This window comes from Sminthopsis crassicaudata, chromosome 2 (genome assembly GCF_048593235.1).
Source record: "Sminthopsis crassicaudata isolate SCR6 chromosome 2, ASM4859323v1, whole genome shotgun sequence".
NCBI lineage: Eukaryota > Metazoa > Chordata > Mammalia > Dasyuromorphia > Dasyuridae > Sminthopsis > Sminthopsis crassicaudata.
The window spans coordinates 414,121,235-414,147,540 of record NC_133618.1 but is presented as its reverse complement, the minus strand read 5'-3'; positions in this window follow the sequence as shown (position 1 = coordinate 414,147,540).

Genomic DNA, 26,306 nt, shown 5'->3' with positions numbered 1-26,306 from the left:
TATTCCATCTGTTTTTTTTTTTTTTAATAAGATGTTTCAAATTCTGTTCTATATTTTCCTTTTTTTTATATTTTGCTTTGTAATTTTTTGGTCTCATAGCTTCACTGGCTTCTTAACGAATTCTAATTTTCAAAGAATTATTTTTTTCTTTAAGACTCTGTATCTCCTTTTCTAATCGGTTAACTTTTTTGTTTGTTTGTTTTTCTTGGATGGTTTTGAAGGGGGAAGGAGACTGTTCTCCTTACTGAAGCTATGTTCCCTTTAAGATTATTATGCTGAAACTGTTCCCTTTTGATCTGTGATCCCTTTTGGAATCTCAGTCCCTCCTAGGGAAGGCATATCCCCCCAGATAAGTTATCTTTCGGGGATGGCAGAGTCTTTGATTCAATTAGAAATCCTGGTCAAAATGCACACCTTTGAAGTGTTGTTAATTCTAATAGGAGCTCTGGGCTGGATACTGATAAGCATCTAGGCTCGGAAACCTTGGCTTTCTGAAGCCTCAAGACTCTTTTAAAGGGTAGTCTTACTCTTTGCAGAGGCCCAAGAAGCTTGCTAGGATCCTGCCCACTGAGAAGGCATTCTCTTCTCAGTGCCAGACTCCATTTTCCTAAAAGGACTTTGCCACTATAGAAGTCAGTCTCTTAGCAAACTGGTTTTTATCCAATAATAAACTTTCATTTTTGCCAATTAATAATTCGGGGTTTCATGAATTCTTTCATGAAGAACCTTTTCGCTGATCATAAGGGGATTTTAACAACTTTCTGACTGTCACTAAAGTCAGTTTTTATTTTTATTTTATTTATTTTTAGTTTTTCTTCTATTTTTAGATAATTCTTACCTTTATTTATTTTTATTTTTATTTTTTTTCCCTTGGATACTTCTTATTTTTATTCATTTAAATTTTTTCCTCAATCTCTCTCACTTGATTTTTAAAGTCTTTTTGGAGTTCTTTTATAAATTCTTTTTGGATAGATAGTCATTTAACATTATTCTTTGGAAGGTGACTTAGGATTCCTAGGAGGCTTTTTTTACTTCACTGACCTCCTCTAAAGGGACTCCATCTTCCCTATTCTCAAAATAAGTTTCTATGGCTGGGTTCGTTCTTCTTTGCAGATTTATTTTTTTAATGAGTTTTGGGTTTGGGGGGTTGGTGCCTCTAGTTTCACATCAGTTTCCCCTCTGACCTGGAACCTCAAACCAAAAGTTCCTTCCTAATGAAAGTGCCCCCAGCCAGCAGCCTCCCTGCCCCACTGCCTCTGCACTCACCTAATGTGCTAGTTCCTTTTTGTCCAGGGTCATGCCTAAGCAGCATAGCTGGGCCTGGTAATCTTAATCAGCCATGGTTCCCTCAGTCTTCCTGGACTCAGATATCTTACTCTTCACACAGTCTGGGAGATGGAAGTTTTTAATGGTTCCTAGGAAGTAAGGGTCCAGCCAAACTCAACTACCCTCAGGGCTCCTGTTGGCTCTTTCTGGGGAGCTATCCTGAAAGTGTTTGCATTTCACTCTGGTTAATCCCAGGGGCTGAGGTCTTTTTTATGTTTTTCTTGGATTGTTCCAGTAGTACTTACATTCTGCTTCAAATCTTCTTTATTTTTCACTAGACTAGGTTTGCCCTTTGGAGAGAATTTATTCTGTTTGTAGGAGAAATCTGGAGAGCTTGACGTTTTCTGACCTACTCGGCCATCTTCCTAGAATCCTCCCAATTCAATGACTTTTAAGAATGGATATTATACCAAGGAAACTTGCAGAAAGTATAATTGTTAAAGAGCACATTCAGTGACTCTTAGGAAAAGTGTAACTATTGTAGTTGTGAGTCACAGGATTCTTGAAGTTGGAAGAAAAACAAGAAGAGTAGTAGGAAAACAGTTACTAATAGCTGCTATCATTTTATTTAAATAACAAGGTGCTCTTCATTCTTATACTTTCACCAGTTGAGAATGCCCCTGATATGAGCTCTTTAGGTTCCTGATCTTGATCCTGATCAGGATCCTGAATCTAAATAAGAGCAGCCCCCAACACACATACCTCCTGCCAGGCTTGAGCTGCTCTACCACTAAAAATTTATGAATTAGTGTCTCTTTTTATTCTCTATAACAGAGCCAATCTAACAAATTCCAGTCAGAAGTTCTGGCTCTCTCTGATTTTTTTTTTTTGTAATTAACCACCAGACTGCCCAAGAGTGGGGAATACTTATGGAAGACTTTGGCCTCTAAATGCTACTTGTAGACCCCACAGCTCAGCAGCTGTGGCTTCCTAATAGTGGCAACAATGAATGATAGTTGCAAGGTTGAAGCTATTGCTTATCTCCTCCTCTACCTCTATTCACAATCTTGAGTTTTGGCATATGTCAATGTAGATTTTAACTCTGTAGTCAACTATGAAAACCTTTAATTCCAGCAAAATTAATTAAGAAAAGTGTCTTTGTGAATTTTCACTACCCCTTTTCCCATCTAATTCTATCTACCCTTAAAAAATTCAAGCTCTGGGCATTTCTATTTCTTTTCCCCCTCTTGTCAAAAATTGTCTTTTTTTATTCCTCTTTCATTCACCATTCCTGATGATAAGAAAAATGACATAATTAATACATGCTAATATGTTAGTAGAGACAAATAAATCAATTTGTTTTCCACTCTCATTTAACTAACATTTGTAAATTTTAACACATGCCTTCTTGGAAGCTTCACATTAATAAAAATAAATTATTTATAGCATTTGGTAGGAATTTCAGGCACTGTCAGGCCAGTGGGAGAGATCTTAAGTCTGCTTTTTCAATGTGCCCTTCAATCATGTCAACTAAATGCATGTACAGGGCTGATTTTGTGGAAGCAAAATTAATTTTTGTAAATATTTGGTTAAATGGGTCTTTCATATCACTTCAAAATAGAAGAATTTTTTGTTTTGTTTTGTTTTTGCAGTGAGCTTTTGAAGAAAAAGGCATGGTTCTTTTACCATTTTCCCTATCCCCACAAAAAAGGACTACTTAAGTTTGTACTGAAACACTTTCCATAATCCAAACTATCAGGGTATTATCATTCTGAGCTCAAAAAAGACCTCTAAAGCACTTTCTAATTATAAAGTCATTCATAGTGGACCACTAGGAAGATTAATGATGAAAGAAGTACTTTATCAAGAAAAGTTAGAAGCAAAAAATAGATTTGAAGGTGACAGGATTCCTAGGAGGAGAAAGGGAAGATTCTGAAGAGATTTAATGGAATATTTGCAGTACTAAATTATTGGCCTTCAGGAAGCTAAAGTCTGATTGACTTGAGTTTGTTTAATCAGTTCTGATTATTTCTATGGTCAATACATAGCTTAGGAGACATTTCTTCCCATGAAGGTGCAGGAACTACAGCAAAAGCTGTGTCACCTGGTACTTTGTCATTCACCAAGATCTAGAAATTGGCATTTCTAATACAGATGCTTAATATCACAACTGGTATCAGTGGTGTTATTAAGCAAGACATTATGTTGGAGTTAGCATCAGGTGCTGGAGAGTTTTTTGTTTCTTGTTCCTGTTTGGATCCATGCTTAGGAAGAGTTGGCTATTGTTCTTACCTCTCTGTCCTGAATTTCTTGCAAACAATAGGTAATCTTTCTATTTTATTCCCTATGATCTGATAGGAAAATAAGGAAGCTCAAAGAATAAAGGCTACCTAAGACAATACTAATTAAATTAAATTGATGAATTAAATATTTGACAAAGAATTCCTGAGGACGATAGAGCTTCCATTTTCCTGGCAAAAACATTACACATATAGTTGCCACTGAGTTCTCACAATGGTAACTTAAGGGTGTCCAAAATTCCTGTGACATACAGACTGAACCTATACTTTTCCTCCCAAAAGTACCTGGAGAAGGGACAGCAAAGGCTATAGTTGTGTGGGCTTCCTACGGTTATCTGAACTTTTCTCTTGTATCTTATTCCCAAGACTATAAGGTTAGAAGCTGACTTTCAGGATATTCCAGCATAGGCCATGGGAAATGAGTATAGGTGCTAAATTATAGGATTCTGCCAAGAAGGAGTACTAAGGCAACCCTACCTTTAGTGTACAATAAGAAACCCCCTTGTTGAGCAAGGAACAATGATTTGTGATCATGAGAACTAGTAATGAGGAAGAGGGTCACAGCTAATTGCTCATGAGCAGGGATGCCTTGACAGAATATCCTGTAAATTGCTAAATTGGTGGATTGGCTCTCCTCCCATTGTCAGATTCCATGTATATGCAAAGCCCACAAGTTGCTTCTCTGAATGGTGATTGGGGATTGTCTACTGATCACGTTTACAAAAATGTGTATCAACACATTGTACAGCATAATAAGCTGGAGCTCTTTTCATACTCCATGAGTCTCTCTTCTCATTCATCTGGCTTCTGAGATCAAAGGGCTCATTTTCTTTTCTTTTCTTTTTTTTTTTTTTTTTGAGGCTGGGATTAAGTGACTTGCTCAGGGTCACACAACTAGGAAGTGCCCTTCTGAATTCAAGGCTGGTGCTCTATCCACTGCGCCACCTAGCTGCTCTGGCTCATTTTCTTTGATAGGCAGAATATCCTATGAATAAACAGAAACCTTTTCCCAGGAAGGGACTGATATTAGGGGCATTTATAAAAAAAAAAAAAGGCAAGCTCGGTAACTGGGTTTGCCTAACATGGTATTGAATTGTCAAAAGGCAGCAAAGATAGGATAGCTAGGTGACACAGTAATAGAGCAATGGTCCAGAAATCAGAAGAGCCTAAATTTAACCTGAGTTCAAATTCGACCTCAGACACTTACTAGCTGTGTGACCCTGGTCACTTAATCCTGATTGCCTTAAAAAAAAAAAAATCCCCATAAAACAAAAAATAAGAAAGGGAAAACAAAAGGCAGTGTGAAAATCTGAAGCTAAATCTAGATTAAAATCAAGAGCACAAACAAATTCAGAGGAAGAAGCAGGTGATAGTAGATTAGGAATGAAGGTTAGATCTGAGCTGAATAAAATTATGTTGAGTTAGACAAGGAGAGTTTCAGCTTTTCATATTTACTATTCTTTGAATACATGGAAGGTTTTCATTTCTTTTCTTTTTCCTTCCTTCCTCCTTCCCTCCCCCCCTTTTCTCTTTTTATCTTTTGTAAGATAGAACTATTTTCTATTTTCCTTTGGATTGTCTTCATGTGGAGAGCTTCCTCCCCCATCACTGCTGCCTCCATAATTTCAAGAGCAACTGCACTTTCCACACAGTAGTAGTTGAATTCTATTTCATGTTGTCAGTCTTGCCTTCTCCAATTCAAGACAGAAATTGCATACATACCATTTTAAATTGGGAAGAACAGATTGATAAGAAAACATGCTTTCAGATAGGTTAGAACCAAAATCAAATATTAGAACCAGAAGAGACCTTATAGATAATTTACTTAAATTCTTTCATTTTATAAAATAATAAACAGAAGTTGAGAGGTTAAATGACTTATGACAGAAACGGGGCTAGAACCAGTACTGTACTGGAACACATTTGACAAAGAAGAGGAGATTAATTTCCACTGTGAGCATTTATGATTGGAAACAGGTGAACTGTTATAAATCAGGGCTTAATTTGCTACTTTGTTAATTGTCTAGACTTTAGAAACTGATAGAGAAAATAATGTTAATAATACAGATTAAATTAAAATTATGTCATGTGGATATCTTTTCAGAGAGCTTTAAAAATATACCAGCAACTCACTTACTAGAACCCGACTCTTTTGACATTGAGTAAAAGTTCTTTGCATTTGACAACATGCTATATATAAGCCCTCTGCTAAGCACTTTCTAATAATTATCTCATTTAATCTACCAATAACCCTGGTATATAAGTGTTATTATTATCTCCATTTTGCAGCTGAGCAAACCAAGGTGAACAGTGGTCAAATGTCTTGCCTACATTTATACATCTCTGTATTTTTTTAGGTGTCTTCATGATTCAAGGTCAGTAGCTGCCATTGAAAAATGAGAGCATCAAAAGCAGATAGAGAAATATTAAAAGAATATTAGAGACACTTGGGAGGCAGCACAATATAATAGAAAATATTCCTTTTTTTAAATTATAACTTTTTATTGATAGAACATATGCATGGGTAATTTTTTTTTACAACATTATCCCTTGCACTCACTTCTGTTACAACTTTTCCCTTCCCTCCCTCCACCCTTTCCCCTAGATGGCAGGCAGTCTTATACATGTTAAATATATTATAGTACAATAGATACAATATATGTGTGCAGAACTGTATAGTTGTCTTGTCACACAAGAAGATTTAGATTCAGAAGGTAAAAATAACTTGGGAAGAAAAACAAAAATACAAGTAATCCACATTCATTTCCCAGTGTTCTTTCTCTGGGTGTAGCTGATTCTGTCTATCATTGATCAATTGGAACTGAATTAGATCTTCTCTTTGTTTGATACCCACTTCCATCAGAATACATCCTCATACAATATTGTTGTTGAAGCATACTATGATCTCCTGCTTCTGCTCATTTTATTCAGCATCAGTCCATATAAGTCTTTCCAAGCCTCTCTGTATTCATCCTGCTGGTCATTTCTTACAGAACAATAATATTCCATAACATTCATATACCACAATTTACCCAACCATTCTCCAATTGATGGGCATCCATTCATTTTCCAGTTTCTAACCACTAAAAAAAGGGCTGCCACAAACATTTTGGCATATATAGGTCCCTTTCCCTTCTTTAGTATCTCTTTGGGATATAAACCCAGTAGTACCACTGCTGGATCAAAGGACATGCACAGTTTGATAACTTTTTGGGCATAATTCTAGATTGTTCTCCAGAATGGTTGGATTTTTTCACAACTCCACCAACAATGCATCAGTGTCCCAGTTTTCCCACATACCCTCCAACATTTGTCACTATCTTTTCCTGTCATCTTAGCCAATCTGACAGGTGTGTAGTGGTATCTCAGAGTTGTCTTAATTTGCATTTCTCTAATCAATTGTGATTTGGAACACTCTTTCATATGAGTAGAAATAGTTTCAATTTCATCATCTGAAAATTGTCCGTTCATATCTTTTGGCCATTTATCAATTGGAGAATGGTTTGGTTTCTTATAAATTAGAATCAATTCTCTATATATTGGAAATGAGGTCTTTATCAGAACCTTTAATTGTAAAAATATTTTCCCAGTTTGTTACTTCTAATCTTGTTTGCATTAGTTTTGTTTGTACAAAGGCTTTTTAATTTGATATAATCAAAATTTTCTATTTTGTGATCAATAATGATTTATGTTCTTCTTTGGTCACAAATTTCTTCCTCCTCCACAAGTCTGAGAGGTAAACTATCCTATGTTCCTCTAATTTTTTATAATCTCTTTCTTTATGCCTAAATCATCGACCCATTTTGATCTTATCTTGGTGTACGGTGTAAAATGTGGGTCCATGCCTAATTTCTGCCATACTAATTTCCAGTTTTCCCAGCAGTTTTGTCAAATAGTGAATTCTTATCCCCAAAATTGGGATCTTTGGCTTTGTCAAACACTAGATTTCTGTAGTTATTGACTATTTTGTCCTGTGAACCTAACCTATTCCAATGATCAACTAATCTATTTCTTAGCCAATACCAAATGGTTTTGGTTAGTGCTATTAGTTTTAGATCAGGTACAGCTAGGCCACCTTCATTTGATTTTTTTTTTTTTTTTTCATTAATTCCCTTGAAATTCTTGACCTTTTGTTCTTCCATATGAATTTTGTTGTTATTTTTCCTAGGTCATTAAAATAGTTTCTTGGGAGTCTGATTGGTATAGCACTAAATAAATAGATTAGTTTAGTTTTATTGTCATCTTTGTTATATTTGCTTGGCCTATCCAAGAGCACTTAATATTTTTTCATTTATTTAAATCTGACTTTAATTGTGTGGAAAGTGTTTTGTAATTTTGCTCATATAATTCCTGACTTTCCTTTGGTAGATAGATTCCCAAATATTTTATGCTATCGACAATTATTTTGAATGGAATTTCTCTTTGTATCTCATGCTGTTGGATTTTGTTGGTGATGTATAAACATACTGAGGATTTATGGGGATTTATTTTGTATCTTGCAACTTTGCTAAAGTTGTGAATTTCTAATAGTTTTTTAGCAGAATCTCTGGGATTCTCTAAGTATACATCATATCATCTGCAAAGAGTGATAATTTGATTTCCTCATTACCTACTCTAATTCCTTTAATCTCTTTCTCAATTCTTATTGCCGAGACTAGTGTTTCTAATAAAATATTGAATGATAATGGTTATATGGGCAACTTTGTTTCACTCCTGATCTTACTGGTAATGGTTCCAGTTTATCCCCTTTACATATGATGCTTACTGATCATTTTAAATATATGCTCCTGACTATTTTAAGGAAAAGTGCATTTATGCCTATACTCTCAAGTGTTTTTATTAGGAATGGATGTTGGATTTTGTCAAATGCTTTTTCTGCATCTATTGAGATGCTCATATGATTTTTGTTAATTTGGTTATTGATATAGCCAATTATGCCAATAGTTTTCCTAATATTAAACCAGCCCTGCATTCCTGGTATAAATTGCACTTGGTAATAGTGTATTATCCTGGGGATGATTTTCTGTAATCTTTTTGCTTATATTTTACTTAAGATTTTAGCATCAACATTCATTAGGGAGATTGGTCTATAATTATCTTTCTCTGTTTTCAACCTACCTGGTTTGGGTATCAGTATCATGTCTGTGTCATAAAAGGAACTTCAGATAGTTTATATAGCATTGGAGTTAATTGTTCTTTAAATGTTTGGTAGAATTCACATGTAAATCCATCTGGTCCTGGGGATTTTTTCCTAGGGAGTTGATTATTAGCTTGTTCTATTTCTTTTTCTAAGATGGGACTGTTTAACCAATTTACTTCTTCCTTTGTTAATCTGGGCAAGCTATATTTTTGAAGGCATTCTTCCATTTCATTTAAGTTATCAAATTTATTAGCATAAAGTTGGGCAAAGTAACTCCTAATTATTGCTCTAATTTCCTCTTCATCAGTGGCGAGTTCTTCCTTTTCATTTTTAAGACTAAAAATTTGATTTTCCTCTTTCCTTTTTTTAATCAGATGTACTAAGGTTTATCTATTTTGTTGGTTTTTTCATAGAACCAACTCTTAGTTTTATTAATTAATTCAATAGTTTTTTTTTTTTTACTTTCAATTTTATTAATCTCTCTTTTTATTTTTAGAATTTCAAATTTAGTGTTTGACTAGGGGTTTTTAATTTGTTCCTTTTCTAGCATTTTTAGTTGTAAGCCCAATTCATTGACTTTCTCTTTCTCTATTTTATGCAAGTAGACCTCAAAATTTCCCCTTATTGCCACTTTGGCTGCATCCCACACATTTTGGTATGATGTCTCATTATTGTCATTTTCTTGGGTGAAGTTATTAATTATGTCTATGATTTGTTGTTTCACCCAATCATTCTTTGGTACGAGATTATTTAGTTTCCAATTATTTTTGGTTTATTTTCCCCTGACTTTTTATTGAATATAATTTTCATTGCATCGTGATCTGAAAAGGATGCATTTATTATTTCTGCCTTATTGCATTTGAATTTGAAGTTTTTATGTCCTAATATATTGTCAATTTTTGTATAGGTTTCATGAACTGCTGAGAAGAAAATGTACTCTTTTCTGTCTCCAATTAGTTTTCTCCAAAGATTTATCATATCTAACTTTTCTAGTATTCTATTTACCTCTTTGACTTCTTTCTTATTTATTTTGTGGTTTGATTTATCTAATTCTGAGAGTGCAAGGTTGAGATCTCCCACTATTATAGTTTTGCTATCTATTTCTTCTTGCAGCTCTCTTAATTTCTCTTTTAAGAATTTAGATGCTAGGGCAGCCAGGTTGCACAGTGGATAGAGCACCAGCCTTGAATTCAGGAGGACCCGTGTTCAAATCTGGTCTCAGACATTTAATACTTCTAGCTGTGTGACCTTGGACAAGTCACTTAACCCCAGCCTCAGGGGGAAAAAAAGAATTTAGATGCTACACCACTTGGTGCATATATGTTTACTATTGATATTGCTTCATTATCTATGCTACCCTTTAGCAAGATATAGTGCCATTCTTTATCTTTTTAAATTAGATCAGTTTTTGCTTTTGCTTGATCTGAGATCAGGATGACTATCCCTGGTTTTCTGACTTCACTTGAAGCATAGTAGATTCTGCTCTAACCTTTTACCTTTACTCTGTATACATTGCCCTGCTTCAAATGTGTTTCCTATAAACAACATTTTGTAGGATTCTGGATTTTAATCCAAAGGGGGAGTTTACCCCATTCACATTTATGATTAAAATTACTAATTCTTTTTTATTTGCCATGTTGATAACCCCTGCTTATGCTTTTCTCCTTTCCTTCCCCTTTACCCCGCTTCCCAATATTAAAACTTGTGAACACCACTTGCTTCTCATAGTCCTCCACCTTAGAGTTTCTCCCTTTTTCTTACCCCTTTTTACTCACTTTTCTGTATTCTCTTCTGCTTGGCTTACTTATCCCCTTTTCACTTTTCCCCTCCCACTTTTCAATGAGGTGGGAGAAGTTTCACCACAAATCAAATATGTCTAATATTTTTCTCTTTAAGCCAATTCTGATGAGAGTGAGATACAAACTATGTTCATCCCACTCCATTCTTTCTCTCAAATATAATAGGCTTCCTTTGCTTCTTTCTGAGATGTAGTACCCCTACTTTACTCTTTTTCTGTTACAATTTCTTTTCCACATCTAGTTTCTAGAACAAATTGTACATGTGTTCTTTATATATCTTTATAATAGACATATAGTTCCCAAGATTTCTTTTAACCTTTTTAGGTTTCTCTTGAGTCCTATATTTGGAGATCAAACTTTTTGTTTAGTTATGTTTTTTTTTTTTTTTTTTTTTTTTTAATCGGAATTAGATGAAATTCACCTATTTCATTGAATGTCCATCTTCTTCCCTGGAAAAAAAATGCTCATTTTTGCTGGGCAAATTATTCTTGTCTGTATACCAATTTCCTTAACCTTTTGGAATATCAGATTCCAGGCTCTTTGATCCTTTAATGTGGACACTGCTAGATCCTGAGTAATCCTTATTGCAACTCCTCTATATTTGAATTGATTTTTTTCTAGCAGCTTGTTGTATTTTTTCCTTGGTCTGATAGTTCTGGAATTTAGCCATAATATTTCTTGGAGTTTTGATTTTAGACCCCTTTTAGTAGGTGATCGATGAATTCTTTCAATGTCTATTTTACCCTCAGTTTCTATAACATATGGGCAGTTCTCTTGGGTAATTTCCTGGAAAATAGTGTCCAGGCTCGTTTTTTTCATCATATTTTTCAGGAAGTCCAAAAATTCTCACATTATCTCTCCTAGATCTATTTTTCAGATCTGTTGTTTTTCCAAAAAGGTATTTGACATTTTTTCCCATTGTTTCATTTTTTTGGTTTTGCTTGACTGATTCTTGGTGTCTCCTTGAGTCAATCAATTCCATTTGTTCAATTCTGATTTTTAATGAATTATTTTCTTCACTCACTTTTTTATGTCTTTTTCTAATTGTCCAATTGAGTTTTTAAGTGAGTTGCTTGTTCTTTGCAATTTTTTTCCATTTCACCAATTTTATTTTTTAGAGAGCTATTTTCTTTTTCCAATTCACTAATTCTGTTTTCCTTGGAATTGTTTACCTTTTCCAATTCATTAATTTTATTTTTCAAGGATTTGATTTCTTTATCCACTCTATCTTTAAATGAGGAGGATGACTTATCCAGACCCTCTTGCCAAGCTTCTCTTTCCTTTTCCCATTTTTCTTCTAGCTCTCTTGTGAGAGTCTTTTTAATTTCTTCTATGAGAGTCTTGTATGTTGAGGATCATATCATATTCCCCTTTGGGAATTCATCTGGAGACAGTCTGCTTTTTAGTATCCTCAGGGTTTAAAGTCTGCTCTCTATCCATATAGAAGCTATCAATAATTAGAGCCCAATTTATTTTTTTGTTCATTTTGTCAAAGAAGAATCAAAGAAAACAAACAAACAAAAAACAAATAAAGTCTGCTTTTTTAGGGGGATGGGGCTGGATGTTTTACTGAGCTTACTCTACAGACTGCAGGGGGCAGCAGTAAGGCATTAGCAGGACAGCAAAGACTGCACTATGTCTATGTTCTGAGACTCTGAGACTGTGCTAAGTCACTCCGGGTGGGTGTGGCCAGGTCCCAAGAGACCCTAGCTTTTTGCGGTTATAGTCTTTGCCCCCTGTGTTTATAGCTTTTCTGATGATCTACTGGTTAACTGCCAGGGCAAAGTAGCCACACTGTGGTTAAGTTCTCCCTGCAGAAACGGCTGAGATTACATCCCAACGCCCTCAGGTCTGGTCAGTGTGAGCTGCCTTCTGTACTTTCACTGCCTGCCTCCCTGCCTGCCATCTGCTCCTGATCTAACCATCTTCACCCATGAGCAAAAAACAGACCTTTTCTGGTGAATTTTGAGGATATCTTCTGTTCGTAATTATTTGTGGTTTTTTTCAGTCAAGCACTAATTCTGAAGCCTTGTCATGAAAAAATATTGTGAGAGCAAGATGGAGCTTAAATAGATGTGTGTGTCCTCTCTGCTATCTTGGCCAGAAGTCCCTAGAAAGTATTCTTTTTTTTTTTTTTTTTAATTTTATTTAGAATTTTTTTTACACAGTATATATGCATAAGTAATTTTTTTTTATAATATTATCCCTTGTATTCATTTTTCCAAATTATCCCCCCCTCCCTCCACACCCTCCCCTCGATGACAGGCAATCCCATACATTTTACATATGTTACAATATAACCTAGATACAATATATGTGTGCAAATACCATTTTCTTGTTGCACATTAAGTATTAGATTCCGAAGGTATAAGTAACCTGGGTAGATAGACAGTAGTGCTAACAATTTACATTCACTTCCCAGTGTTCCTTCTCTGGGTGTACTTGTTTCTGTCCATCATTGATCAATTGGAAGTGAGTTGGATCTTCTTTATGTTGAAGATATCCACTTCCATCAGAATACATCTTCATACAACATTGAAGTGTACTGAGATTTTCTGGTTCTATTCATTTCACTTAGCATCAGTTGATGTAAGTCTCTCCAAGCCTCTCTGTATTCCTCCTGCTGGTCATTTCTTACAGAGCAATAATATTCCATAACCTTCATATACCATAATTTACCCAACCATCCTCCAGTTGATGGACATCCATCATCTTCCAGTTTCTAGCTATTACAAAAAGAGCTGCCACAAACATTTTGGCACATACAGGTCCCTTTCCACTCTTTAGTATTTCTTTGGAATATAAGCCCCATAACAGCAATTCTGGGTCAAAGGGTATGCACAATTTGATAACTTTTTGGGCATAGTTCCAAATTGCTCTCCAGAATGTCTGGATTCTTTCACAACTCCACCAACAATGTATCAGTGTCCCAGTTTTCCCACATCCCCTCCAATATTCATCATTATTTGTTCCTGTCATCTTAGCCAATCTAACAGGTGTGTAGTGGTATCTCAGAGTTGTCTTAATTTGCATTTCCCTAGAAAGTATTCTTAACCATGAAGTCAGGGGCAACCTTGGTTCAAATTCTGCGTCTAACTTTGTGACCCTGAGCAAACTCAACTCCTTATTCCGAAATAAGGATATTACTATTTGTAGTACCTAACTTAAAGGTTGTAAGGATCAGATGATACAAAATGTGTAAGTCAAAGTAATTGTCAGATATTATTATTTCACTCTTGCCTATATCTCCAACTGAGTTCACATCAACTTCTGTTCTCTATGTATCTGGGTGTTACTCAGAATCTTCTAAATAACAGTAAATGAATGAATTAAGCATTTATTAAGTTTCCATGGATAGAATGCTGGATGTGGAGTCATCAGAAAGATCTGAATCACTGACTAGCCTCAGATACCTACTAACAATGTGACCTAGAAAGGTCATTTAACTTATATCTACCTCAGTTTTCTCATATGTAAAATGAGAATAATAATAATAGCATTTACTTCTCAGAGTTGTTGTGAGGTTAAAATTAAATATTTTAGAAAATGCTTTGTAAAACTTAAGGCACTATATGTCTGCTATTTTTCATCATCATCATCATCTAAACATTGGGTATAGAAATAGAAAATTGAGTTTTTTCTCTCAAGGAATCTATGTTCTAATTCATATATGCCAAATACACTTGCATACTTCATTCAAATTCTTTGGATTTCAAAATGTTGAGATCACGGAATAATTATTCTTTTGTTGTGAAAGATGATGAATCATTGCAAGGGATGCTTTTCCATCAGGGTGAAAGAGACTGACAACTTTACAGTGTGGTATCATAGGTCCTAGAAAGGCATCTCTTCTTTAATAGTTTCCCCATGAATATAATGCCAAAATTACTGGCCTGAGGGAAAAAAAATAAAGTCATAGAAATATTGAACTGAAAGAAACTTTAGAGATCTATTCTTTGAAGTTTTTTTTTTTTTTTTTTAACAGATGAGGACCCTAAGTTTCAAATAATTTATCCAATATCACAAAGATAAAACAGAAGAAGGATTAGATTCCAGAGCTCTTAACTCCTACTTGAGTGTTCTATCTATTGAATGCTCTTAAAATACAAATAACCATGTAAATAGTTATACCTTATTATTGGTTTGGAGGATTTAAAACTAGAAGACAATATCTAATGTGAATAGGCTTTTCCACTTGTAGACTTATTGTTCTTGTCAGGATTTAAGAGGTGATCATTTAATGCAATCATCTTATTTAAAAAGCACTTGTGAGATAAAGTCAATTGTCCAAAGATACACAACTAATATTAGTAGAGAAGTGAACCCAGGTCTCCTGACTTGTTATCCAGGACTACCTTCACTATATACATGTAAAAACAATAATAATGATAATAATAACAAAAATGCTTTAAAGTTTTCAAAGTGCTGTATATTATCTCATTTTATCTATGAAAACCCTGGGTGTTATTATCCCCATTTACATTTGGGGAGGTAGAGGTTAAGTGGCTTGTCCAGGTCAAATAACAAGTGCTTGAGGCTGCATTTGAACTCTAATATTCTTCATTCCAGGTATTGTGCTATATCCACTGTGCCACCTAACTGCCTCTATAGCTTGTAAATGAAGTTTGTAAGGACTAGGACTCCCACACTCTGAGATCACAAAGACTGGATCTGCTTTCAGGGACTGCCACCAAAAGGTCATATTCTCTTTTGGACCACCAATAGATCTCAGGTCAAGCCCTATTTGATCATTATTTGGGTCCTGATTGACTCAGATATCATTTTTGCCTTGTCCAAAAATCTGGAAGTCTTCTCTCACATGTATTTAGATTTTTTTTTTTTTTGACTGGGTGAAAGAGGAGATTCTTTGCTTCAATGGCTACCTAGCCTTAATCACTGAATAGGTATGGCCTCAGTCAAATTGAGACCTGTTGAAGACCTTAGCTTAAAGAAAATGGCATAGGGCCATCTCTAGTTGTCTTGATCTTTATCTGACCACTGGATCCAGATGGCTCAGAAGGAGAAAGTGGCAGGTGACCTTGCACAGTCATCCCTCACTTATATCCAATTCACTTGCATGTCATGGCATCATCTCCCTGATGTTGTGATCCTCTTCAAAGGACAAACAAAAGCAACAACAACATTAAATTTACTCTGAGAAATCTACAAGTACATGCATGGCCAAATGTTGTAACAGGATGCTTAATTCAAGCATGAATACTTAATGTGACACTTGTGTATTATAATGCCTTATAATGGAATATTGCAAAAGGTGCAAAGGTATCCATGAAACCCATACATAAAGCACTTATTAACTCATCTAGTAAGAGAACTAAATTTGGGGCAGGCATTGGGGCAACACTAGGACAAGTTATCTCTCTCATAGAGCATTACACCATCACCTTTGGTTTAGTTCTGTTTTTTTTTTTTTCCCAATAAAAAATTATTGAAAGTCTTTTACTTCATTGAAAAGCCATCACCTCCCCTGAAAGATGATTCTGAGTATTGCTGGGTAGTTAATTCTTATTTGTAAACTGAGGTCTTTTGCCTTCTGGAATATGATATTTCAGGCCTTCTAATCCTTTATTGTAGTAACTTTCACATCCTGGGTAATCCTGTTGCTCCTTGATATTTGGCTTGTTTTTGTCTAGCTCCTTGCAGTATTTTTTCCTTGAGATTGTAGTTCTGGAATTGCACAACAATGTTCCTTGGGGTTTTTCTTGTGGGATTTCTTTCCCAAGGTGATCAATGGATTCTTTCAATGAATATTTCTCCTTCTGTTTCTAGAATATCAGGGCAGTTTTTTTGATGATCTCTTGAAGAATGCTCTCCAGACTCTTTTTTTTTGGTCATGGCTTTCAGGTAGGCCAATAATTTTAAAATTATCTCTTCTGAATCTATTTTCCAGGTGTGCTATTTTTTTTTCAATGAGATATTTCACATTTTCTTCCATTTTTTCTTTTTTCTTTTTTTTTAGTTTGTTTGACTGATTCTTGCTATTTCATAGATACATTAGCTTCCATTTGCTTGGAAAAGGAATAGAGAAAAAAATTGACTGAAGAAAAAAACAAACAACCATTTAAAAAATACAGTTGGCCAAATGTAAAAAAAAAATCCACTGATGAAAACGCCATCAAAAATAGAATTAACCAAATGGAAAAAGAGATGCAAAAGCATCTTGACCAGGTAGGTGGAGCAGTGGATAAAGCATCAGCCCTGAAATCAGGAGGATTTGAGTTCAAATCTGACCTCAGATATTTAATATTCCTAGTTATATGACCCTGGGCAAGTTATTTAACCCTTAACCTCAATTGCCACACACAGAAAAAAAATTGGATTTTTTTTTTACATTTGGTCAATTGCATTTATTTTTTAAGGAGTTGTTTTCTTCAGTCAGTTTTTTCCCTTACTTTTCCAAGCTGTCAACTCTCTCTTGTATACCTCTCATTTTTTTCTTCTAACTCTCTTATTTACCTTTTAAAATCTTTAAAGAGCATTTCCAAGAAGCATCTTTGGGCTTGAGACCAATTCATATTACTCTGAGATTTCCTTTGTGGACATTTTGTCCTCATCTGAGTTGGTGTTTTAGTCTTCCCTGTCACCATAGTAGCTTTCTATGGTCAAAGTTCTTTTTTGTTTCTTGTTTTTCTTGTTTGTCTTGTTTTTCTTTTGCTATTTCATCTTTTTATGCTTGAACTCTACTTTTGGGGTAAAAGGGACATTGTCTCAAGCTTCCTGTGGATCTCTGAGCCTTGGCTTTGAATACAGGAGTCTTTTGTGTTTGCAGGGAGTAGCTTTGCCTGATCTTTTCAGGAAACAGCCTAGTTTTCCAGAGTTTGCCTGCTGAGCTGGGACTGGAGGCTGTCACACTGATCTGCTTCTCTACTGAGCCAGGACTACAAGTCTCAGTTGCTGATTTTCAGTGATTTAAGACCCTTTCACTGGCTTTCCCAAAGTCTGTCTGAGTTGGGATGAATACCTTTTCATCCCAATGAGACTTTCTTGAAGTTTTTCCAATTTGTTTTGAGCTGGAAAGGGGTTTCATTCTGTCAGACTGTTCAGAGGCTTGGTTTACAACATCACCTTCTACAGCTTACAGTGCCACCCTATGAACACACTGAGACTGTATTGTACAAATAACTTGTATTCAGTCTTTTATTCTTTCTCCAACATCAGTGGCCAATTCAGGAACTCCTTCCCTCACTTCTCTAAAGAATATAATCTACAAACCCTCAAAGCTTGTCCCAAAGAAGCCCTGAAAGTTTCTAATGCTTAAGAAATCTCACTCCTATTGTTAGAATGATAGATTTTGGCATTCTGCTATCTTTGAAATCAAGATTATTCCCTCCTTTATATGGAGGTTGGGGTTTATCAACTTCCTTCTCAGGCAACATAGCTAACCAAAAGCAGGATTATAAGTAGAGGATATTGAGAGGATGATGGCATTCAATTATTACCTCTGGTAAAGGGGGTGGGTAGACAGTGGGGTATGTGTTAGGAAGAAGGGTTTGGGATAACATGAAAGAAGAGGTGAAAGAATGGTATTGTCCTTCTGATATTGCCCAAGGGATGACCCTGCTCCTCTTACACAAAGAAACTGGCAACTTGATGTTGACAAAAAAAAATTGTGATGTGGAATTTTAAAGTAAACCTTTAAACTAAACCTTGATTAATATTGCTTGTTACTTCAATAGGATGCTTTGACTAATAAACTTATGGCTTAGAGGTCATCCTGTTGGTGGTAAACTTTTAAGTGTTTAGTACTAAGGGGCAGTTGGGTGACTAAGTAAATAGTGTGTTGGGCCTGGAGTCAGGAAACCTGAATGAAAACTTACTACCTATGTGACCCTGCAAAAGTTACTTAACTTTATTTGCTATAATTCACTGGAAAAGGAAATGGAAAACTACTATAGCATCTTTGCCAAGAAAATCCCATGGACCATCCATATAGGTCCATGCTGTCAAGAAGAGTTGGACATAACTGAACAACAGTAACAACAACAACTTTAGTACTAAGCTGGCCTTGAAGAGCAGACCTAATCTATCACTGCATTCATTTCAAAATCTTTTCCATAACTTGTGTTTCTCTTGCATGGTCTTGCAGTCACCTCAATAGGGCGTCAGAAGAAGAGTTTTATTGATAAGTTTAAAAGGTCTTATTGTTTTGTGAGACATTTTTCAAGGAGGCAGTTGACTAAATAGGAAAATAATTTAATGAACATTATACTATGGCCATCTTCTTATTGGCCACCTTGCTACCTGAACTGTCATAGCCCAAGCCTTGGGTAACAACCCTTTTTAGCTTGGGAATTTTCACCCTACTATTCTGTTTGATTAATGCTTTATGGAGTTGACTATATCTAGTCTGGCTCTAGTCATATTTTACTTTAGTACCAGCAATTTTCTTGCCTGGGATTTTACCATTGTGTCTATATCTTTTCCCATCTCTCACCCCTTCCATATCATAAAGAATGTGAGAGTATGTTAGTCTCTTGTTCTCCATCTTCAATCACCTATCTTGTAATTTGTTAAACCAAATTGACGTCTATCTCTTGTGCCATCACTGGCCTACATTTGTTGTCTCCTTGTATTTAATGCAAACTCCTAAAATAGGCAATATCTTTATTTTCATATTTTTATCTTCATCACTTAGCACAGTTTTTGGCACACAGAAAGTACTTATTAAAGGATCATTCATTCATTCATTCACTCAATGACAAATGTATAAGAAGTTAAATGACTTGAGAGCTTGTTTTAATAAAAGTATGGAGAAATAAATTTGATAAGAAAAAAAGATTATATGGAGATACTTATAATTGAGTTCTTACTCTAAAATTTATGTCTCCCTGCTCTTCCCTCACCCTTTTCTTCTGTGTCTATCTTTAAAAATTTCCCACATGTACAAAAATATTTTTGACAGATGTTTTTGTAATGGCAAGGAACTGAAAACTGAGTGTATGGCCATCTGTTGGAAAATGGCTGAATAAATTATGGTATAATTTATAATGAATGTTATGGAATATCATTGTTCTATAAGAAATAATCAACACATGATTTCAGAAAGGCCTAGAGAGACTTACATGAACTGATGCTGAGTGAAGTGAGTAGAACCAGGAGATCACTGTACGAGGTGACAATAAGGTTATAAAATGATCAATTCTTATGTATGTGGCTTTTTTCAACAATGAGATGGTCCAGGCATGTTCCAATGATCTTGTGATGATGAGAGCCATGTATACCCAGAGAAAGGACTATGGAAACTGAGAGTGGATTACAACATAGCATTTCACTCTTTTTGTTGTGGTTTGTTTGAATTTTATTTTCTTTTTCATTTTTTGATCTGATTTTTTTCTTGTGCAGCACTATAATTATATAAATATGTATTTCTATTTTGGATTTAACATATATTTTTACCATGTTTAACATATATTGGATAACATGCCATTTAGGTGAGGAGATGGGGAAAAGGGAGGGGGAAATTGGAACACAAGATTTTTCAAGAGTCAGTGTTGAAAAAATTATCCTTGTATAAGTTTTGAAAATAAAAAAACTTCAATAAACATAAACAAATATTAAAAAAAATAGAAGAAATTCTTTTCAATGGCAACCTGGAATTGTTAGTTTAACTTGATTTTTGGGATTGTTAGCATTTAGCGTTTTAACTGTAGGTGGCAGACTTGTGCCATTTTTCAGGTTGACAATGGCAAACGATCTAAATATAGGTAGAGAACATTCAGTCTAAGAGTTTAATAAAGTTTACTAGCTTGTTCATGTATTTCTTATGTATATATGTGACATCCTTTTTCTTGGACTTCATCCATAAATTATGATGGGAAATTTCTATGTCTGTAAAAACATTCACTAAGCGGCAGAACCAAAGTTTTAATTAACCCCTTAGGGGCATTTCACTTCCTGCTGCTGAGAATGGTGAATCCTTGAGGTGCTTCTAATATTCCTAATGGATTAATCTAGCCCTCAGTATATTTCATCTGGGTCAAACCCATGTTTTTCACTTAGACAGTTCTCTAATATTGTCTCTTAGCTGACTACGCAAGTTTTTGGAAATGGCATGCTGTCTAGTTTCTAATATGGTTTCAGTGATTTTTTTTTTTTTTTTTTTGGTAAGAAATACTCTATTTATGCTAAATCATTCTAGCACTTTATAAACATCCCCCCCCCCATTAACACACCACACACACACACACACACACACTATATATATATATTTCCACACATTTCTCTCTTCTCTCTCTCTCTCTCTCTCTCTTTTTTTTTTTCTGTCTCTATAGCTATCTCTTTATTTGTCTGTCTTTTTATCCACAGTAGGAAAAGAATTGATTCAGTTAGGAGTTCAAAGAAAATTGGTCTGTGTCTACATTCACAAAATGAATTGTGGGCAAGGTCATTTTCTAGAGAATTAAGAGTTTTTCCAGATGATTCAAACAAAAAATTCACTTTTTGCTTAAATGCTTAAATTATTTGAATATTGTAAATAAATAATGATATCCAAGATGGCTTTTTTAGATGGGGAAAAGCATGGCTTTTGGAGCTGAAGGAGGAATTTAATTTTTGAATATGTGATTGGTAGAAATCTAAAGATATATTAAAAAAGATATAGTATGCAGGAATGTAAGCAGATAATACTCCCATTGTATATTGTTATAATCAGATACCATGTGGAATATTGAGTTAAGTTCTAGATGTCACATTTGAGAGTATATTACTAAATTAAAGAGAGTCCAGCAAATGGCAATCAGAATGCTGATAGACTTTTCCTTCATGCAATATAAAAACTGGTTGAAGGAACTAGGGATATTTTGCCTGGAGAAGGGAAGCTTTGGAAGGACCTGATAGCTAGCCTCAAGTGCTTAGTTGTTTGAAAGAACTAGACTTATCCTGATTGGTTCAAGAGATAATGAATTCTGGAAAAGAGAACATTTTAGGCTTGACAAAAGGAAATAACTAATAATTAGGCTTATTAAGAAGTAGAACAAGTTGCTTCAGAATGTGATCATTACTCCTTTACTAGATGCCTTAAGCGAATGTCATATGACATGAGCCTTATTTGTAAAAGGAATGGTTTATCAGGTGTGAGTTAGGTAATATGGCTTCTGGAACTTCTTCCAAATCTGAGGCTCTTTCATTCTGTGGAGTATTTTTATGTTGTGTGCACAGCATTCATGACTCTGTAGGGAAAAGACAACTCTAGTCCTTGAGGAGACAAGCTTAAAAGCCTTGAAACAATAAAGAGCAATGTAAAATAGCATGTAGTTATTGTAAAGGCCTGAGAACACCACTTTAAGAGTAGGTAGAGATAGAGTATTTGTGAAAAATAAACTACTGATTATGTATTATGTCTGGAGCTCTGCTCAGAGGTTCTTGGGACCAACTTTATGACAATTACCTTCTCAGAGATGCAGTGTATCTTGACTCAGAAGGACTTTATCACTGCAGACTCACCTCTTAGAAAATTGACCCTTTGTTAACTGGAGAGGTACCAAGTGTAGCCATAGTACACTGACAACTACTTTCAGTCTTGGGGAAGGAAAACAAATTCTATCCAAAGATCCACTGGCTATCTTTGGATAGGTCTCTATATATTGAAAGTCACATAGAAATTCTCCTTTACTTCAATGAAATCTCCTGAGAAATTCAAACAAGACTTGTGACACTCTTAGAGATTTTCTGGGTTTGAGTCACTTTTTTTAGATAAATAAATCTGTACCAAGGCTTCACAACTGAGTCTAGTTTAATATGGAGTATAAGGATCAAGGATAAGAGCAAGATTCAGACTTGGGAGAATGGAAGAATAGTGGTACCTCTAATAGTCACATCTTTCTCATGCCATCTCCCATGTCTTGAATGAATGCTTCCCTTCCTTTTTCACTATTTCACATATTGATATTTCCTTTTCCCCTTCAGGACTTAATTTAGAGAAATTATTTCATCTATGGAATGTTTGCTTGCTACCTTATTCCTCAAAGTGGGATTTAACCTTTTTTCCCCTCAAATATCTTATAATACTTTACTTTGTTTTTTCCTTTGGATGTATCTCCTTTTCTTTAATATTATAGACATTTATATACTTGTTCTTCCCTATAAGATTATCTATTTTTGTATTCTTTAATCCTAGAATAGCATATGGCGGGTATGTAATTAATTTTTGTTGTTAAATGAATTTTTTTCTACTATTACTTATATTCATGCTCTGAGATATTATGGAGCAAGTTATTGATATAGAATTATGGGGAAATTATTTCTAAGGAAGATTTTGAAAAGACAGAGGGGCACACTGCAAGATTCCCCCTAACTCCTCTCCCCTCAATTTACTCTTCACGTACTTAACATAAGCCATTTTTTATTTTTCCTAGCATCTTCTTATCTTCTTATAAATTTGACTTTCTATGAAAACTCCAGGCCTACAACACCAAGTAGAAAACCAATAAGTCAATATTGCCTAAATATTAATATTAAGTACAGTACTATGAGAGATTCATGAGAGGTGTGTCACAAAGAGCTGCTATTAGAAAAGATCTTATAAATTCTTCCCCTCCCCCCCCTGAGGCTGGGGTTAAGTGACTTGCCCAGGGTCACACAGCTAGGAAGTGTTAAGTGTCTGAGGCCAGATTTGAACTCGGGTCCTTCTGAATTCAAGGCTGGTGCTCTATCCACTGTGCAACCTAGCTGCCCTGATCTTATAAAATTTAAAGTACCACCAAAATACAAACTATGATTCTGCAAGGGATGATAACTATTTAGTAGGAAAACAGAAAGAAATAAAATACATGAAGCACTCTTGTTGGTAACATAAGCTAGATCTACCTGACTATAATTTTACTGGTTAATTCTACTTCATTGTTTTTCACTGTGTCTCTTGTCCTAGGAATACTAAAGGTAGAATTGTTCTCAGGCAAGGTCACAAAGGGATTCATTTGTAGAGAAACTAATGTTGCCTCTGGAGTTTTTTCTTTCATAAGTCTCCCTTGCCATTTGCATTCATATTCATTATTCTGCCTGTAAAATGAAATTGTTCAAAGCATAAACTATAGCATACTAATATGTTAGAATCATCTTAACCAACAGCTTGAGAAGTGTGTATGTGTGTGTGTGTGCGTGCATGCATGCATGTGCACATGTGCAGTTGTGTGAGACTAGGATTTTCCATTATATCAAGCTCTTATACAGCTGTACTTAACTCCCTTGTGTCTAATAAATAAAACTTTATGACTATATATTGTCTCTCAGTATGCAAATCCAGATATCCTCAATACTCTCTGGACATATGGAACATTGATTTTTGCAAGAAATCATATAGCTTTCTCATAATCAGTGAGAGAATTATAGGAATAGGGTCATGGGGAAATTATTTCTAAGAAAGATTTTGAAAAGAGAGAAGAGAACATTTCAAGGTCTTCTCTAACTCCTCCCCTCCAAATTTCCTCTTCAAACACTCAACATAACCCACTTTTATTTTTCTAGCATCTTCTTACAAATTCAACTTTCTATGAAAACTCAAGGCCTACAACACCAAGTAGAAAACCAATAAATCAACATTCCTAAAATATGAAAAAGGCCAATACTTGGTCATCCTCCAGTATGCACTAAGACTGTGTCTATAGTTAAAGGTAATTGTATTGCCTGATTTGTCAATCAGACTATTTAGTTAGTTAATTAAGGTCTCATTTTTGTTGACCAAGTACAGAAGTATTAGTTTTAGTTTGACTGACATTTTGGCTTGGTCTGTGTCTACATAATTCACAGGTATCTGATTGACTTAGTTTCAAAAACCAAATTGTTAAATAATCTCTTCTTCATTGTATAGACAAAATGCTGACTAAATGCATGAATTTTGAATTTTTCATTTTGTGACTGGTTATTTTGTTTCCCTGTATATATTATCATTGACTTTTTCAATTCTAACAAGGAGAAAATCACTGTTCAAAGGACTGATTGTCCTTTTGCATAATTTAATATTCATGTATTCAATTCAAGGCATAAACTAAAAAACAACTGGTAACTAGAAAGTAAAAAAAATACACTCACAAATATTGATTAAAATTGTTTAAAATCACTTAAAATGCTTGAATTCTTAAAATTGATGGATAATTCTTAGGTTTCTTTTTTTCTTTTTAAATCCTATTATATTTAGCAATTAGCATATTAGTATATAGCAATTTTATGTTCTAAATTTATCTACCTTCTGAATCTCCCCATTCTCCTGGATAGTAATGTGGGCTATATATATTTGGGTACTTGGTGAGATTATCATTGATTAGAAAAAGATAAATCTGGGCTCTCAAAACACACCCTTAGGTGCTGAGTAACATACCTTAGGGAGTTGAGTAAATGCTTTATCATAAATATAGACAAAACTATCTACAAAAGATCTTTTATATACTCAGCCCTTATGGGAACATAATATTGACAATTAGAGATGGCATCAAATAGTACCACAAAAGAACAGTTTTCTATTGAAAGGAAAGATAATCACATTCATTCTCTTGGCTGGCTTTCTTGCCAGTTAGTGTAACAGGAAGATACACAGAGGAAAGTTTGTCAGGAAACCTACACAATGAAAAGGTTCAATTCCCATATCCCAGGAACAAATCCTAAAGAAATGTCATCCAGTATAATGAAATCTATTGGTACTAGTAATAATTATTTTTTCCTCTTTAAAGGGACTAAAGCTATAAAACAGGGAAACAAGGGAATCAGAACTTATTCTCTGATAATACAAGTATTTCTATCCTGTGGGGCCAAAAACAAAGGAATTCCTGGCTAAGAGTCTCAAGTGTATGGAAATCTAAGAGGAATCTATATGGGTATCCGTGCAGTAAAAGAGGATTTCATTAGAAAGTTAGCATTTTGTGTCTCTAGCAATCCTAAGTGTTTTTCTTCTGGGGAAAGACCAAACCACAGGATTGTGACATGAATGTGAAGAGGCAAAGAACTATGTGTCCTTGGGGAAAGTGATAATTGATGGAACCTCAGAGTTTTGTCACTTTGGCAATCACATTTTTTTTTTTTTTTTTTAACTTTCTATAGGCAATCTTTAACTCATGAAGGTACTGAATATGGAGAACTCTAGGATCTGGAAAGAAAGTTGGAATCACTGGAGAGGGATGAGAATTATATATAAATAAATAAAAAAAAATATATATATATACACACACACATACATTATTTATGGGCTCCTATGAGTCCTTTGCATTATCTGTATTTTCTGTAAGGGTAGAATAAAGATTGTCTTCTAACTGATTAATGCATCGTTTCCAGAAGTATTTGTATGGGATCTAGGAGACCCTGTTATTCTTGTGGATACTTAAACATAACCAATATTGTATGATTTTCAAGAGTGGAAGTGATAGAAATAGCGAGGATAGTGATAATTTGGAGCCAAAGGTTTGGGATTCTGGGCCATTGGTTATATTACCATATTTAGAGACAACCAAATCACAGAATATTAAAACTGGGTGACACTTTAGGTACTAGATAGTTTAACACTCCTATTTTGCAGCTGAGGAAAAAGATTCTCAGAGGTTAAATGACTTCTCCAAGGTCATCCAACTAGTTTGTGACAAAATCCCAACAGGTACTCAGCTCTCCAATACAAAATATTATGTTGTAACAATTGTAGAGTACTTTTAGGCAAACATAGGAGTAGAATCTCATCAATCTCTAATTCCTCATTATTTGCAATAGGGGAAACAATTCTTTAAACTAGATTGCAGGCTGCTACAAATACTTCATGGAAGTATTTTGTCTATAATTTTATTAGAAACCATAACCGATGTTAATGGA